General features: G+C 36.5%; 1 protein-coding gene across 11 annotated transcripts in view; it reads right to left on the reverse strand.

The window, feature by feature from the left end:
- The window catches only part of MGAT4C (MGAT4 family member C), a 677,866-nt gene that overhangs the window by 32,148 nt on the left and 626,185 nt on the right, over positions 1-19,533 (reverse strand). For all 11 annotated transcript variants that reach the window (XM_070507020.1, XM_070507021.1, XM_070507022.1 and 8 more), the window contains 2 exons: positions 14,206-14,255; positions 7,388-7,538 (listed from right to left, as the gene is read on the reverse strand). The gene's annotated coding sequence lies outside the window, so the exon portion shown is untranslated. The remainder of the gene's footprint in view (positions 1-7,387; positions 7,539-14,205; positions 14,256-19,533) is intronic.

Below are 19,533 nucleotides of genomic sequence, written 5' to 3' on the forward strand. Positions count from 1 at the left end.
TCCTTTTTTTTGTCTCTTGTTACAGTTTTGTTTTAAAGTTTATTTTGTATGATATAAGAATTGCTACCTCAGCTTTCTTTTCTTTGCCCTTTTCATGGAGTACCTTTTTCCATCCCTTCACTTGTGTATTGGAGAGGACGTGGAGAGAAGGGAACCCTCGTACACTATTGGTGGAAGTGCAAACTGGTGCAGCCACTAGGAAAACAGTATGGAGAGCCCTCAAACATTAATAATAGATCTACCATGTTATCCAGGTATTCAACTGCTGGATATTTATTCAAAGAACTTAAAAACACGAATGCATAAAGGTACATGCCTGTGTTCATTACAACATTATTCACAATAGCCGAGATTTGGAAGCAACCTGGTTGCCCATCAAGGGATGAATAGATAAAGAATTGTGGTATATATACACAATGGGATACTATCCAGCCATAATAAATGATGAAATCTGGCCATTTGTGACAACATGGACAGAACTTGAGGGTATTATGCTAAGTGGAATAAGTAAGAGGGAGAGAGTCAAATATGGTATGATCTTATATAAGTAGAAGATAAAAACAATGACAAAAAACCACATAGAAACAGAGATTGGATTGCTGGTTACCAGAGGGGAAGAGAGGAAGGAGGAGGAGTAAAGGAGTGGTGATGGACTGTGATTAGCCTTTGGGTGGTGAACATGATGTTATCTACAGAGAAATCAAAATATATAATGACATATACCTGAAATTTATATAATGCTATAAACCAGTGTCACCACAATAAAAAAAATAGCCAAAAAAATTTTATGTACAATATTTCTTCTAACCTTCACAGAAAACTTGTGACATAGGCATCATTTTTATCTTTGTCATTTTACACATGGGGAAACAAGTTTATTGAGATTAGATAACTTTTTTAAAGATATACAACCTACAAGTAATAGAGGTAGGGCTTGAACTCAGAGGCAGCTGATTTCAGAGCCCAGAAATTGACAACATAGTCTTCCTTTTTTGAATTTGGGTTGAAAGAGATTGCCGGTTATTTTAGCATAGAGTGGCATACTGCAAAAGTCTTATTTTGTACATTTTTGAGATGGGAGATTAACTTGGGAAAGGACAAATGAGTCACAATGAGAAAATAGGTGTAATAAATTATCCCACAAATGCAGAGACATGGGGAAATCACTGTAAGCGGAACCTGGACAATGGGTTAGTGCAGCAATCATTTTACGTGAGGATATGCCTTTTGAAACCAAATTGTGTGAATAGGAAAATAAATTCTATTAGTTATTGAAGATTATCTCTATTTTTATTGGAATAATGGCTATTTCCATAATGTTTGTAAATACACAGGGACATAGGTCAATTGGATAAAAAAATCAAAGTTCCTGTGCAAATTGAATTTTTTTTCATTTTCAGAAAATTGTGAAAACACTATAAAATCAGTTTTAATAACCCAAAACTTCAGCATATTATTTTGTTCCACATTAATAGACTTTTTTTTATGAAGTGGCCTCTGATGTATGGTGTCATTACTTTAAAACCATTGTATTTTGTAATTTAATTTAAAAATGTTCATTGTTATATACATAAAAAGTTTCTAAATGTAAGACTTCTTTGCATGATATACTCATTTATTTTCAATACAGTCAAATTTTAATATCAGAATTAAATTTATATGGGGCCGGCTGGGTGGTGCAGCGGTTAAGTGCACACGTTCCACTTCTTGGCGGCCTGGGGTTCGCCAGTTCAGATCCTGGGTGGGGACATGGTACCACTTGGCACGCCATGCTGTGGTAGGCGTCCAACATATAAAATAGAGGAAAATGCTCACAGACGTTAGCTCAGGGCCAGCCTTCCTCAGCAAAAAGCGGAGTACTGGCAGTAGTTAGCTAAGGGCTAATCTTTCTCAAAAGAAAAAAGAAGAATTAAATTTATAGAAGCCATCTTTGGAATCTTATGGTTGAGTATTTTTGTGCAGGTAAGGTTATGTGAAGCATTACTATTTGTTTTTGTTTATCCATTTCTCTGTGTGTTGTATCATATTCTTTTTTAATTCTTCATTTATTAATTTATTTGTGACTTTTTTTGTGCCTACCATGTACATGGATAAATCATGAGGATGCAAATATAAAGATAAGATTTCCCCCTAAGAAGCTTAGAGTCTCTTAATGGAGAGTCTTTTAAAGTTTATTAAATATCAACTCATACTCTGCTTAAGAAGTATCTCTGCTTAGCAGAGCTATAATTAGAAAGGAAGAACAATACTGCTCCTGCTGAAGGGAACTCGTAAACCCAAGCTAGCCAGACCACTCAAGTCTGCTACTTGCATCTAAGAGGTAATATATCAAATAGCAGTGAACATGGGAAGCAGAAGAGAATGTCTTCATCATAATCTTACTGCAAGTTAGTCATGGAGTTGCAGATAGTGTTTTCTTCAAAATATACATTTATTATTTTCCACAACAAGATTTTTAAGCATATGTTCAGTATGCACAGGCATTCTGCTGGGGTTGGAGGCAGATAGATGCATAACCAAGACAAATTTCTTTCTGCCCTACTATAGCACAGCATCTTTAGAAACCATTTTGAGAGCCCACCTTCTCTATCTGGATATACAGACATCTGTAATTTGGCGTGTCCTAAATCAAGTTCATTTTCTGTCCCCTCCTCAACTCTACCCACGTGTATTCTTGGGCCTGCTACCTTATTTTGGCTAGTGACAACACGATGTCTCTGTGCTGCTGCCTGAAGTGAAAAAACCTCAGCATGGTTCCTGACTCTTCTTCTGTGGCCCTCACTATGACACACGCCATCCCTCATGGAGTATGTAATCCAGTTCTGTCAATTCTGTCTCAGAAACCTCTCTGACATTTTTCTGTTTATCTTTTCTACCATTTCTTTCTCACTCCTCTCCCTTCTCTAGAATGTAAGCCCCCTGAGAGCAAGGACTTTATCTGTTTTGTTCAATGCAGTATCCCTAGTTCTTAGAAGAGTTCCTGGCACATAGTAAACCCTCAACAAATATTCGTTAAATGAACAAATTAATTCCTCTTTCCAAAATAACATAACAACAATTAATATTTTTGGAGGATCGCTATTTGCCAGGCACAGGGATATATGCTTTGTAAAAATTTCATATTTAATCCTCAGAATTACCCTATAATAGATTGGCACAACAAGGGTGATTAGACTCAGAAGACCACGTTCATAAATTCAGGGTTTTACTTAATTGCCCTGTTGTGATATTGTGATTTATAAGAAATAAATATTTGGTCTTCATCCAAGGTTCCTAGCTGTAGCTCCCCAAACCCTTGGAAATTCCTAAGTGATAAGAGCTTAAAGGTGTCTCTTATGTTTATAAAGTCACTTTTGGAATGGGCTTAAGGATGGGGATGGTTTGCTGGGAGAACCAACCATGGGATTAGGGAGTTGGAACTTTTAGTCCCACTCCTGAACCTACTCGGAGAGGAGAGGGTCTGGAGGTTGAATCAATTGCCAAAGGCCAACGATTTAATCAATCATGCCTATGTCACGAAGTCTCCATAAAAACCCAGATGCATGGGGTTTGGAGAGCTTCCGAGATGGTGAACACATGGAGGTGCTAGGGGAGTGGCAAGTTCTAAAAGAGCTAGAAGCTCCACCCCCCTCCCCATTCCTTGCCCTATGCATTGCTGCCATCTGACAGTTCCTGAGTTATATCCATTTTTAATGAACCAGTGATCTAGCAAGTAAAGTGTTTCTCTGAGTTCTGTGAGCCACTCTAGCAGATTAATTGAACCCGAGGAGGAGGTTGTGGGAACCTCTGATTTGTAGCAAGTCGGTTAGAAGTACAGGTAACAACCTGGACTTGAGATTGGCATCTGAATAAACAGTTGACTGATTCTATGCTTACATGAGCTTTGTACACCTTTTACATCAAGAGTACCACATAGCTTTATTTGTTCAGCATTAGAGTCAAGACCTATCAAGCTTTGGTCAGGGTGGATGAGTCATGGGAAAGAAAGGAATATCAAAAGGCAGTGAACAGACAAATCGAGTGTGGGGCTGGATCTGCTGTCACACCAGAAAGAATAGCTATCGCTATCGTGGAGATGTTGCTGATCCAATGCTGACGTTAGTATGCTTTGTAAATAGCCTATTTAAATACATACAAATAAATTAATAATGAATTTAATAAATAAAATTTAATGTTTAATGAAATAAGTAATAAATTATAAATAAAGCACATGTATTTAATTTCCTAAATTAAATAAATAATATAAATGTATTATCGATAAATTTAATAAATACATACAAATAAATTAAATACATCCATACTGCTTTTAAACTACTTGGGCAGAGATCTGGCCTGGTAAAAACCAGCAGAGTCGTCTACCAGTGTGAGAACACAAAATTTCCCTTCTGCTTCTTGTGGCAGTCACAATTTCCTGCTGGATGAAGTGTCAGCAGGCTGGCTCCCAAAAGAAAAATGGAGGGGAGAAGTTGCTGAAATATTTCTTGAAGATTATTAATTAATTTATTGCTTTCTTTGGATTCATTTTCTTCATAGAGGAGAGAACTGCTTATCTAATTTAAAACTATTGCCCCTGATATTAGTGATGACATTTTATTTACACCTAATAGGGAACTTTTACAAGACAACTGTATTGCAATTAGATTCTAACTCAGTTTTCCTTTTATTCATTGACGAATGTGTGTAACTCTTACTAACCTTAAAAAGAACTGAGAAAGTGTAATGATTTCAGACTAGAATGTGTCAAGGGGTTAATTTGAATTGCATATAACTATATTTAGATGGGCAGTTTAGAAACAACCATTTAATGATAATAACCAAGTTTCTTAACTACAAGTAGCAATTGACTTGGGCAAACATTTGTTGTCCCTATAATCCTATTAAAAAAGCACTTTGGGAATTCAGGCTTATTTTTTTCTGTGTTGGAAATATCATCTTTCATTTTAAAGGAGGGAAGGAAAGAGATGGCAGGAGGTCTAAGTCGTGTGCCATTTTATAGAAAAGACAAAGGAGGCTCGGAGATTTAAATAATTTGCCCACATTCATACAACTATTAAGTAACAGGATAAAAATTCATAGTCACGTTTGTGCAGTTTGAAATCTCATGCTAACTGGTGAAAAGAAAAATTGCTTGTGAACAATTTGGATGATATTTATGTGATATAGTCTGAACGTTTGTGTTCCCTGCCCCAATTCATATGTTGAACATCTAATGCCCAAGGTGATGGTATTAGGAGATGGGGCTTTTGGGAAGTGGTTAGGTCAGGAGAGTGTAGCTCTCAGGAGGGAGATTAGAGCCCCCATAAAAGCAGCCCCAGGGCCGGCCCCGTGGCCACGTGGTTAACTTCCCGTGCTCCGCTTTGGTGGCCCAAGGTTTTGCTGGTTCGGATCCCGGGCGCAGACATGGCACGCTCATCAGGCCATGCGGAGGTGGCGTCCCATGCAGCACAGCCAGAGGCACTCACAACTAGAATATACAACTATGTACTGGGGGGCTTTGGGGAGAAGAAGATAAAGAAAAAAAAAACAAAGAAGATTGGCAACAGATGTTAGCTCAGGTGCCAATCTTTAAGGAAAAAGAAAAAAAAAAGCAGCCACATGAGGATATGACAAGAAGTTTGCAACCCCGAAAAAGACCTTCATCCACTCATGCTGGCACTCTGATCTTGGACTTCCAGACTCCAGAGCTCTGAGAATTAAATGTCTCTTGTGTATAAACTCTCTAATGTGTGATGTTTTGTTAGAGCAGCCGAAACAGCTAAGACGTTGTGTCTGTATATTGATACTGAAGTTGAAATCAGTGTGATTGGGGAAGAAAAAAGACGACACTCTATGCTAGAGGTCTTTACTTGGCTATGTCTGTATTTATGAGATGAGGCTTGTAATGTGTCTTAATATTGGTGAGTGTGACTACCTGTACAGATGGTACTGCATCAGATAAAGTACATTAAATGGAAAACTTCATTGGAATCAATGACCAACAAACACTTACTGAGAAGTCTACTATACACAAAGCATTGGGTGGTTTCTTTTTAAAAGAAGGTTGAAGAGACAAGACTAAAAATTGATTAGATGCAATACATATTTATGCACTGCTTTCTAATGGAATATTAGTTTATATTGTAATATGGAGGAAAATAGTTATCATTTACTCAGTGGTCCAAAGCATATTTTACTTTTTAAATTATGAAAAAGCCACCTAAAAGTCAAACTGATAGTCATAGAATATTCATGCTATGGAGAAATGTGAAGATCATTAGCCAAACAACAACTTTATGCAGAAGGAAAAAAAAAAATCAACACTAGAGTCCAAATGACTGATTTGACTTGTTATTGATGGGACAGAGACTAGCCTGAGGTTCCCTGACTCTCAGTGCAATGCATTTGAAATGATTCCAAATTGTCCTTAGAGTCGAAGATCATAGTGATCATTAGATTCAAAGTCACCAATGACAGCGTAAAACAAGTATAATCAAATATGGGAGAAGTAGAACTTAAATGCCACACTTCAGATGGATATTCTATGTAAAATTGGAAGCACCACGGTCAGTGGTTCTGCCCACATTATAAATGATTGTGCTTTTTCTATTGAGTCCCAAATGCAATCTCTTTGGGTTGAGGCATCATCTATTAAGTACAGGCATCTCAAGCAGTACCATAGCACTCCGTTTGATGAGTAATATGTTCACACATGGGAACTAACAAAAACAGAGAATAGTAGATTTCTATCTCCCATTTCCTTCCCAGGTTCACAACGGGGTATCCCAAGTTAAATGGGGGTAAAACTGCCTACATGTAAATTTACATAAATCGTTATTTCTGTTTCTCTCCCACTCTCTCTCTCTCTGGTTTTTGCTGAGATTTTACAGTTTTATTTATATGAATTAAATTTGCTTAAAATGTTCCTACATTTTAAAGCATGAGAGCAAAAGATTGCATAGATTTTTAAAGAAAGAGCAAGTCTAGATTATGAATATGTAGAATATCAGTATCCATATATCAATATCAATATGTATGAATATCAATAACAAAGCAACATATCAATTGAAAGATCTAAAAAATGGGAATTTTGTGACAACATCTGCAATGTTCAAATAATATAAGTTTCACAACAACAGTTACCTGAGGATAATCTAGATCCTAACAAGACTGACTTGGTCCATGCAGTGTGTGAAAAAGGAAGAATTTCAGATAAATATCTTGATTTCTTTTTGAACTAGAGTACATAGTCACAAAGTGGTTTCACTCCCACATTGCAACAAGTGGCTGGACTTAAGGAATATCTAATTCCATTTAGATGGGTAAGGCTGTCTCCGGTTTCATACAATCTCCCCTCCCTCCCCAACTTCTTAATATTTTACTACTGAGCTGCATCACTCATTTATATTACCTATATGATTCTAGGCAGTTGAGTATGCAACATCTGATCCAGAGGAAAGGGAGTCCAAGCTGTAAAACTTTTTAGTATTTTTCTTCTTAATGGTTTGGTTATCCTTGAGGTGAAGAGAGATGCAGTATACACACTTTAAGCATTTTCCATCCTGTTAGGAAAGGAAAAAACAAAAACCAAAAAATCTTATCATTAGATGTGGCTCTCTTAGTTTAATATCATTAGATTTTTCCTCATCTGACCTCCAATTATATATATTGATAATCAGAGAAAAACATTCTGATTTCTATATTTGTCTGCCTATAAGGAGCACATTTCCTATTTCGGCTATTTCTGGTCTCTGTGAAAGTGAATTTTTCATGGCATATCCACCATGTGCTTTGTATTACTTGACTGATACTGACCCTGATATCAATTTCCCCACATTAAACCCATCATATATAGGTTAAAACCAAAACACTCATTCCCTGCTTACTTTCTGGCTTCCTGGCTTCAGAATCCACTATTCTCCATGAAGACAGACACCGTCAAGGACAAGCACCTGGACTATCTCCTCCCGCAAAGAGATACGGGCTGGTGGGAAAGCTGCTGACCAGCAAGGTCACAGGCTTCCTCCTCTCTGCAAGTGTCTCAAGGCCAAAGACAGGCTAGTGGGAAAGCTCCGACCAGCAAGGCCATGTGCTCCCCCTCCCCTACCTAAAGCCCCAAATAAAAACCCTTCCTTTTAGCTATTTGGGGAGTTTGGGATTTCAGCGTTAGCTGCCCTCTCTCCTTGCTCAGTGCTGTGCAAAAATAAAATTCCTACTTTCTTCCACCACACCTGGTGTCAGAGATTGGCTTGCTGCGCAACGGGTGAGCGAACTCACTTCAGGTTCTGTAACATGGGTACAGTGAGAAATTTTACTGATTATGCCCATACATGTATTTTCAGCTTGAATAATATTTATATTTCTTATTGTCAATTAAGAAATTAGCAACATTGTCTTCCATTTCAATGTGTTCTGTATTTTATTTAGTGTGAGCCCATCTCTCAGACCCTAGTTATATCTGAGGCCCTCATTATACTTGAGCCTTTACAGCGTAGGGCCAGAACAAATGAATTTCAGATGGCAGTACTATTCTAAATGCCTCTTGCCGATTTCTACAGTATGTATAGCAGAGTTAAATCAACTGTAAATGAGGCAAAGAATTACTTTTACATTGTGTATTTGTTGGTAATCTAGGATGCTATGGTTGATTGACTGCAGAAATGTCCCAGATTCTTCACCCTTCCTTGTATGTATCCCCTTTTCAGGGTGACCTCGTGATTTCTCCTATCAAGAGAAGTGGAGTCTGTTTCCCATGTGATATAAGTTGACTTTTTAATGTATTTTGGCCAAAAGAAAGCTGTAGAATTAATAGTGCGCTATTCTAAGCCAAGAACTCAAGAGACCTTTTATGCTTCAGCTCTCCCTCCTGGAACCCTCACTGCCACGGGCAAAGGCCAAGCTAGTCTAGCCCAGCCCAGATGGGCACAATTGCCCAGGTGACCTGAAGACTCCTAGGGAGAAAAATCTTGTTGATTTAAGCCACTAAGTCAGCAGTTTTCAAAGTGTGGTCTGGGGTCACCTGGGGATCTCCAGCACCTTTTCTGATGATCTGCAATATCAAAACTACTTTTGTAATTATATTAAAACATTATTTGTCTTTTAATTCTCATTCTGTCAAGAGTGTACAGTGCAGTTTTCCAAAGGCATCATAATGTTCAATATCAAGACAGGGTGAATACAGAAGCAAATATGAGAATCCAGCAGTCTTCTATTGAGACAGAAAGAGATTAGCAAAAATGTAAAACAATGCTACTCTTTACAGTAAATTTTGCTTTGATTAGAAAATGTTATTTTTTAATAAAAAGTATTATTTAGGGCTGGCCCCGTGGCTGAGTGGCTAAGTTCCCATGCTCCACTTCAGTGGCCCAGGCTTTCGCTAGTTCAGATCCTGGGCGCAGACATGGCACTGCCCATCAAGCCATGCTGAGGCGGCATCCCACACAGCAGAGGCAGAAGGACCTACAACTAGAATATACAACTATGTACTGGGGGGTCTTTGGGGAGAAGAAGAAAAAGAAAAAAATAGATTGGCAACAGATGTTAGCTCAGGTGCCAATCTTCACAAAAACAAAGTTAGCTGTTATTAAAAAAAATGGGGGGCCAGCCCTGTGGACAAGTGGTTAAGTTCATGTGCTCCACTTCGGTGGCCCAAGGTTTCTCCAGTTCAAGTCCTGGGTGCGGACATCGCACCACTCATCAGGCCATGCTGAGGTGGCATCCCACATGCCACAACTTGAAGGACCCACAACTAAAAATATACAACTATGTACTGGAAGGATTTGGGGAGAAAAAGCAGGAAAAATAAATAAATAAATAAACAAAAATGTTGTTTATAAATAATGTCCCTATTTGTAATGATAAAGGAAATGACAAATATCTTAAAATTTATATTTTAATTTTTACTACAGTAAATATCAATATAAAACCCACATAAACAAACCTATTTGGAGTCCTCAACAATTTTTTTTTTTGAGGAAGATTAGCCCTGAGCTAACTACTGCCAATCCTCCTGTTTCTGCTGAGGAAGACTGGCCCTGAGCTAACATCCATGCCCATCTTTCTCTACTTTATATGTGGGACGCCTACCACAGCATGGCTTTTGCCAAGCTATGCCATGTCCGCACTCGGGATCCGAGCCAGTGAACTCCGGGCAGTCAAGAAGTGGAATGAGCGAACTTAACTGCTGTGCCAACAGACCAGCCCCTCAATAATTTCTAAGAAAGTAAAGGACCCTGAGAACAAAAAGTCTGAGAAACACTACACTTTTATTTCTGCGTTATGAAAATAGCACTTGTTCCTCAAGTAAAAATCACTATGCTTTGTCCTTCATGACCTAATTGCCCTAGCATATCATGCAGTTCCAAGGCCTTGAAGTCCATAGACCGTGGATATACTTTCATTTCTTGAGTAATAGTGAGTCATTTTCAGCCTTATCCTTTTAAATTTGAAAAATGGGGCTTATTCTTTTTCTAAAACACTGTAGAAATATTGATTTATCTAATTCGTATACAAATATTTACTTGCTGATTTTATACAAGGCAGTAAATTCTGTGAAACACATAAATATGGAAGCTGAGAATTTTAACTAAGAGTATCCCTTCAAGCTTCCACTAAATTTAGCTTGAGGCTGAAGAACTCCACTGGAGTTGTGATAATCATGCACTTGGGGAGGTGAAGTTGCTCACATTTTATTATACTAAGATTAAAATTAAGGCTTTTAAAATTTTTTGTGAGGAAGATTCTCCCTGAGCTACCATCCACTGCCAATCTTCCTCCATTTTTTTGTATGTGAGTTGCCACCACAGCATGGCCACTGGCAGGCCAGTGATGTAGGTCCACTCTTGGGAACCTAACCCGGGCCACTAAAGTGGAGAATGCTGAACTTAACCACTAGGTTACCAGGACCAGCACAAACCTAAGGCATTGTGAACTGAAAATGTCTCACTACTCTGACATTATGTAAAGAGATGAAGTAAAAAGCAAGAAAATGATTACTCAATTCTTGAGGAGTCCATATTTATCAAAAAGGACAGACAGGTAATATGGGATCACATATCTGCTGTGATGAAAGGATTATGGGCTTAAAATTTTCTGTGGGCTAATACTGCATACTACAATGCACAACAGCTCACTAAAATATCTCATATAAGCTGGCTAATTCAACTGCATTTGAATAAAATAGCTTCTTCTGCTTAGTACTTTGATATTATCTCTTTGGCTTAGCCTCAGGTAGCTAGAGCAGAGGAAATGCAGGAAGTAGAAAATGTGATTTAAGAGCCCTTCCCTCAATGCATTGAAAGGAAAAACGAACCACATACACTACAAATATTTGGGAAAACACAAATTACTGTGAATTCTAATTGCTATTGGACACTGTTGAAAAATAAAAATTGAAAAATAAAACAGCTTATGAAAATAAACTCAGTATTGATGGATTGAAATTTATGTTTGAAAATCTGCTCCTCCCTCCCTCAAAGACAGCTTGTTATAAATTGAATGTCTCTGTAATGGCATTTTCACATTATCTAAAAAAAAAACCAAAACAGGGAAATAGCATGTGATGTATTTTAAAGTAAAAAAAAAAGATTTATATTAAAAAACATGATACATGAGCATTGTAATACCATTTTCTACAAATAAGTCTAGCTGATTTAAACCAATGTGAAAATGCCAGCCTCCCAAAGAGAGTAAACAGAAACTTTTGAAATGTTTACACCAGAAAATGCCAACAACAGCTGCTTGGTATACACATCTTTCACGTGAGTAAAGAGAAGAAAAGACTTGTGTATGTGTCCTGTCCAGTTTTAGCCCCCTTTTCCAACCACCATATGGGTAACTTCATTAGAGAGCCTGACTGGTCATTTTATGAATTGCCCACTTAGTCAAACAGTAAGCGTTGATGATAATTACAAGAATCCCAGAGGCTATAATATTAATATCGTGTGTTCAGGGAGTCTAAAAGATTAGAAGAAGAACACAAGTTATGCTTTTTTAATTTTCTTCAAAAGCAGAATCAAACAAAAACTATACCCATTTTCTCTATTGACAGGGCTTAATGGTTTAGTAAGATTAATGTGATAAAATCCTTGCTTCAGGGAAGAGAAAGAAGGAACAGAAGCCTATCAGAATTATGGAAGGAAAACGTTGAGCCATGCAGAGTTAGGAAATTAGTTTGAATTAAAATTTTAGCAGATGTCAGTTATTTGAGTTGAGTCAAAAGAGAAAAATATCACTGTTTACACTAAGTGCAAAATGTAAAGAATTAAGTATTAGCATCTTTATAAAGCCAAACACTTGAGCTCTTCTTGAAGCCAGTATATTGGATCTATAGAGTCAGAGTAAACTTTCTGATGAAAAGATAAAAACAATTAAAATAAAATTGTGTATATACACATATGTAAGTACCTTTTAAGAATCTTTGATCTGACATGAAAGAGAAATTTGCAAGGACTAAGATCAAAGTAAAAGCAGGAACCCTAAAAAGTAATCATTGAACCTAGCTTTCCTCATGAGAACTTCTAGCCATCCTTGGAAAGCTTCAGCCGCCCTTTTGACTGCTTCATGGGTAAGAGAGTGAAATGTACAACAGATCTCCTCCATAAAATGAAAAATAAACCTCATGGGCATAAAAGGCAGAAAAGGAAATATACAGTCTTGTTTTTAGTGTTGGCTGGATTAAATTAAAAAGAGAGAGAGAGAGAGTAAGTTGGTCTTCACCACAGATCTGAAATCCGAACTCATGATATGTATTTGGTCAAAAACCTAAAACAAAGCATTTATTTTAAAAGTGGTCCTGGGTGGATAGTGCCCCCGTAGAAGTGAATATTCTAAGAATGGAACTCGAAGTTGGGCCTTAAAGAATTCTCATCAATAACATTCCACATACGTGAGATCAGAGTCAAAAACAAAAACACATAAGGAAAATAAGATTTCAGGAGATACAACAAGCAGGAACTGCAGAGTGCAATCAGAATCACAAAACTAAAATAGAGGCTTGGATTGAACATAAGAACAAGAAAGAGGAGATTATTACATTTGTAAAAGACTCTGGAATTTCTTAGCAAAAATATAAAATTTAAAAGAATAAAAGGAGATTAATTTAAAATAAGTCATAAATGCAGATCAAATCAGTGAACTGCACATAGATTTAAAGACCATGGCATTATGAAACTAGGAAATGATTTGAAAAAAATTAAGAGACCTAAAAGATAGAGAAAAATGGAAGAAGTCACATTAAAGGAGAAAACGAGGAGTTCCAGAATTTCTGAAAAACATCTATCCTGGAATTCAGGGAGGCCAACAAATTTAAAGTGGGATACATAAAAACTATTCCTAGATACATCATAGCCAGCTTCAGAACAACAAAGATCAAGAGATTTTAACAGCAGCCAAAGAGAAATAGCAAATTACCCACACAGATATAGCAACCAGACACAACTGAACTTCCACTAATAAATGGAATCCAGAAAACATTAGAATAAAATCTTCAATGGTATCAGAAAAATTGCTTACAACCTAGACTCACAATCCAGGGAAATTAATTTTCTAGAATGAGAAGAAAATACAAATACTTTCGGACAAAGAAAAACTGCAAAATCTTCACCAGAGGAAAGTCATAAGAACATAATTCAAGCAGATAAATAAGGTGGAAGGTTATAAGAAGAAATGGTAAAAACAAGTGGTAAATATGTAAGAAAATCTAATAGTAATTTATAAGACAATAATAATAATTTCTAACTCTCGGAATAGTAAAGCCAAAATACCCACAACATAAACACAAAAGTCTGGACGGCTCACGAGAATTAAGATAATCTAGTATACTTATATGTTAGGAGGAAGTTAAAGATATTAACATACTTGTGTGTGTGTGTGTACATGTACATTCACTCTGGGAGATACCTTAATTGTATTAGTTGTATCAGTATACTTTATTTTTGTTCTATGATGTATTTTTTCTTCTAGCATCAATTAATTTCCAAGTTTTAATCAAAATAGCAAGTTACATGCTTTGAAGAACTCAGAAATTTCCAATAAACATCCTCTAGAGTTCACTGTTAAAGCAGTCCTGTTGTACAAATAGAACTTGTGTACATAAAACTAATGAGCACATAACCTCAATTTAGGCATGAGTAGCTACCCCAAGAATATTTGACTAATGGAATATCTTTGATAATATATGAAAAGGTGAATGACCCTCAGAATTCCACTGTGAATGAAACCCAATCTCACCTTAAGAAAGAAGCTGTCATAATCTGTCCTGTACAGAAAGTGTTGATACACTGGAAAAAAGAAAGTCCAACATTATTAATACAATTCTTTGGTTTATTATTGATAAAAGTAAAATAAAAAGTATTCTAGATAATTTACTATTCTCACACAATTGCATTATACTTATATTTATTAAAGTTTTCTAAATTTACAGAAAAATATAGAATAAATATTTTAACATATTTTATTTTATATGTGTACATTACACATCCTTTTATATTAAATTATTCATTAAAAGTAGGCAAATTAAACATTTGAAGTATATATTATGTAATATAAAGATATATGTTGACAAATAAAAATGGCATGCAATAGGATATACCGGAGTACATGAGGAAGACATTTGGTATAAACCTAATTTGGCCTGACTTTGTTTTTTCCAAAAGAGCCTGACTGTGGACATTGAGCACGCACTGTATATCTGCTTTAGATATTCCCTATGTCAAGAACAAAGTCCTTGAAATAAAGATGCAACTTCCCTCCCCCTCCCAATGTTGGCATTTCCTTAAAGATTAAGCAGCTTTCCTTAGGCTAGGAACTGACTGCGGTGCTCACCTGTGACCACCCAGCTCAAGACAGCTGACCTGCAGCCCTGCTGTGTCCATCAATCGCTGTGCCGACAGAGCAGTCTTGCGACTATTGTAAAAGGGACATTTTAATCCTATGTGAAACATCCTCTCTGGGGGTATATAACCACTCTGTGCACCCCACATCTTCAGTGCCCTTTCTTCCTTTGGGAAGAAAGGCCCCGGGCCATGGTCCTCAGATTTCAGCTCAGAATAAACTCTCCCAAATTTTCATTTATAGATTGGTTATGGATTATTTTCGTCGACAATGCAAATATTTATCTTTTAACATCACCATTGATTTTATCTGTGCTAGCAAATAAGTTAGATATACTTTATAATATTCCACTTAAGCACAGAATTATTTGCCCTTAGAAAGAAACTTCAGTCCATATTACCCAGCTGTCCTTCACCTAAACAGTGCAGAGGCTAATTTGTTACATGTTTATACATGTTATTGATTTTTCCATCATATGTAAAGGCTTACAATGTTCCAAAGATTGTTTCTGCTACATTATAAATTCGTTGCCTGGAACACAGTTTGCTATTGAATGTCTGCCAGACTATATTAACAAAGGTATTTAGAAGAAAACCATGCAGCTACAACACGATGAATACACGAAGAAAAGTCTCTAAAGATGTCTTTAAAATCGTGTGTGTGTTCTTTAAGCAGAGATAGTTTGAGGAATAAATACATTGTTATTTTGCATTACTTTTCTCCATTGTACTTAAAAGTACTATTTATGTTTTTAAAAGTTCAGCGCTTCTCTGGGCTATTCAGGCACATTTGAGGAACCAAAAACTTGATTTTCTGGAGTTTGATAGTAGGTCAATGTTTATTCTTTTAGGCAATGGTTAATTGTGAAAATTCATATGCTCTTGAGGCACACATTTCTCTGCTTCTCCTGGCATCTCCATCAGCTTTGTTCATTTCTACTTAGATGTGCTGTGGTCAGCTTCTGTGGTCAAAAACACCCTTGCTGAGATTTCCGTAATTTTCCTGCAATTTTTTCTTCTGTAGCTTCCACATTTGGCAAAAATATTTGTCATCGGAGATTTATGTTTTAAAATAGTAGTCATTTTCAGATTCTCATTTCAAATAAACCATTTCTCAACATGAAGCTATTACCCTTACAGCTAATCAGCTATATCTCAGCACGTTGAGGCCAGGGCTTACAATCAGAAAGGAGACAGGCTTGAAGGAGGCCTAGCTGGAGATTCCAGGAATTTCTGTAGGCAAAAGGCTGTAGCAGAATGAGCGGAATTTTGGGCAAGCATTTTGTGTCTGGTCACAGCAGCACCTTCGAGTTGTAAAGTTTATGTTTCCAAACTTATGGATCCAACATACTGATGCAGGGTGTCCAGACACTAAAGGTGGTAATCAGATGATCAGGCAATCATGAAAGAACTGTATTGGCTTTCAGAACATTATAACATCCTTCAAGACCAGGTGTCTTGTAATGGACTATGTCTGCTGACTCTTTCCACTTACTAGTAGTGTGACCTTAAATATATTTCAAGATGTTTTAACAACAAATCTGATTTTTTGCAGTAAGAATTGATTAATTTTCTACAAGACTGGTTAACCAAATGGAATCTGCTGATTTGTTCTTGTGTGCATCTCAACAACTGGAAACTTAAACGCACACTAAAAAACTTAAACACAAGACCTTAGGAATACATCAGTGATTTTTTTTTTTTTGAGGAAGATTAGCCCTGAGCTAACTGCTGCCTGTTCTCCTCTTTTTTGCTGAGGAAGACTGGCCCTGAGCTAACATCCACGCCCATCTTCTTCTACTTTATATGTGGGAGGTCCACCACAGCATGGCTTGCCAAGCAGTGCCATGTCCCGGGCCGCCGAAGCAGAAGGTGCGAACTTAACCACTGCGCCACTGGGCTGGCCCCTACATTAGTGATTTTTAAGGATTATATTTTCCTGATAATTGCTTATATAATATTGAGCAAAAATATCTTAGAGGGGTACCTGAGAAGAGGTATACAGGAGACAAGATTTTCAATTTAATAAAAGGTAATTAAACAAAGATAATTTTCTCTGATTGCATTATCATATATTTTCTTTTTAGAAATATTATTTTGATGTAAAAATAAAATTACTATTATAAGAATCTGTCCCATTTAGGTAGAGATATAAAGGGAATGAATGAAAAAGAGAGTTTAGTTTTTCTTTTTTTTTTCTGAGGAAGATTCACCCTGAGCTAACATCTGTGCCAGTGGTCCTCTGCTTTGTATGTGTGTCACTGCCATGGCATGGCTGTCAACAAGCAGTGTAGGTCCTTGCCCAGGAACCGAACCGGGGCCACTGAAGCAGAGCACCCAAACTTATCCACTAGGCCATGGGCCTGGTCCCATGTTTACTTTTTTCTGATTATTATTTAGCATATTAAGTGGCATTTTCAATGTGACAACTTAGATATGATTTAGTTGTATTTACTTTCATTTTGGAGTCACTGTCTTCTTTCTGAAGCATTACTATGAACAATGGTTAATTTTAAAGACTTCTGTTCTTTAGCATGATTAAAAATATTTTGAATCACGCTACAAATAATTGTTAGCATAAAAAAGTAATTGATAGAATTACTTTATTATTTTCAAAAAATTTCCAATATTCAAACTTCAAATATTTAATATTATAGATACTTAAATATATAATATATAAATATGTTTATAAATATATAATATAAGTACTCATGTTGCCATAATAAGAGAATGATACATTTCTATCATCTTTAAAATAAATGTAAACTTTATATCTTATAAAATGAAAACACATATAGGAAAAATCTCAGAGTTATGGTAAGTGACTAAGCATTCTACAAGGAGATAATAAACCTGGAAATAATTATAAACATTTAATGGTTATGGAAGGATTTTCAAGATAAAATCTCAGCATGTGAAAAATCGCTGTACATCAACTGTCTGAAGAATAGACAGTCCTTCATTAATGACATATATTTGAATACACATTCAGTACATCCCTAATTTCTGGATGAATGAATTGCTCAATCACATAAATGTCATCTATTACTATATTGTATGTTAAATTAAATAATAAGAAATGTGTACTTTCTGTATTAGTCCCAAGCCATTTCCTTTATGAGCACATGAGAAGCTTTAAGAATCAAATCGACCACATTACTTCACTCAGTGAAATTTACGGCAGATAAGGAATACAAAGCATGAAAGAAAATGAAAGACAGAAAAACCACCTTTCTCAAAAACTCCGTGCTCATCTGAATCTTAAATCATGCATTCTTTTCCCTTCATGTCTTTCTTGATGGGAATCTTACAGAGAAAAAAATGGGTTAAACTGACAGTGCTTCACTGTCAAGAGAAACCTATAGTCAGGGATATATCTAATTCCCAAAGCTTTCATCATTAATATTTTATGTGTCTCACGGATCTGTCCTATCTAGAAGAAAAATTTATCTTTCATTTGTGCAAGCACTGCTTGCAGAGTTATAGATTTCATCTCTGTAAACTGAGTGCTGAAATGCAAACCGCAGCTAAGGTAAGAGGCAAAATCTCCCCTTTATTTCTTTTCCTGGAGTCCGGCTGCACTTCACCGGAGTTGCAGAGTCAGCCAAGCAATGTGTAAGATCTCTGGGGAACTAGGAAGGCTGTCAGTTCCATGCCTGCGTAGTTCAGCCTACACATGCGAATGCCCACCTGTTTAAACTGACTTGTAAAGAAGATGATTAGCTATGGTGACTTTTTTTAAACTTAAACATTGACAAGGAAGTTTGATGCCTACAATGCTGGAAATCATGAGCTTAGTCTCGAAAATTTCCTTCATTATAGATGAGATGAGCAAATGGCAAATTAATGATCTTCCAACATTTCAAACTGGAAAGGCTGGATGCTGTGCTTCAGTTGAGCGTGGCTGCCTTAGCTGAACGAAGGATACTGTGTAGGCTCATCTGGGACACCGAAGCCGAGTACTCCCTGGGCAGTATTCATCCAGAGAAAAGTGGAACAGACAAAGAGGGTCTAGTCCCCCGTTTCACAGTCAAAAACACATTGGGCGTCCATCTGATAGGTGCACCTAAACCGCAGGTGCATGTGGATTCACAGGAGGCTCCAGAAGTGGAGTAGAGTTCCCTCTGTGGTTGAAAAGATTATTTCTAGAGAAACGTATTTAGTGTATATTCAAGGGAAAAAAAAAACCTGGTTTCGAGGGTTTTTTGCTAGAAAATTTAGAACTCAAAACTACAAGAAACAACTGTGTTTCTTCCCTTCAGATCTCTTATCTCAATTTTTAATTACATTTTAACTAGTATAATTATTTAACATCTTTCTGATCTTTTAGGACATAAATCAGACCCTGTTTATTTTGGCGCACAATTGTATTCCTGGAGTCTTATACATTATTGGAAAGCAAGAGGTGTTCACTAAGTTTTTGTTAAAAGATCTGCATATGTTTCATTTTCATCAGTGCCTACTAGCATGTTCTACATAACAATTCTCAATAATGTTTGTGGTAAGAGTGATGATTTATTCAAATTATAGCTACTGATCATAAATTTACGTGAAGCACTATGTTAGAAATAGAGTGATTCTAAAATGTCTAAAATTAATTTCTAGGGCTCAAAGAGTTGACCATATAGTTGAGGGAATAAGATGTATGTGTAAAAATTATACAAAATGAAAAATATTAAGTGACAAGAGAATATATTAGCTGTAATTGTAGATGGCTATTACATAC

The sequence above is a fragment of the Equus asinus genome, chromosome 4 (assembly GCF_041296235.1).
Source record: "Equus asinus isolate D_3611 breed Donkey chromosome 4, EquAss-T2T_v2, whole genome shotgun sequence".
Lineage (NCBI taxonomy): Eukaryota > Metazoa > Chordata > Mammalia > Perissodactyla > Equidae > Equus > Equus asinus.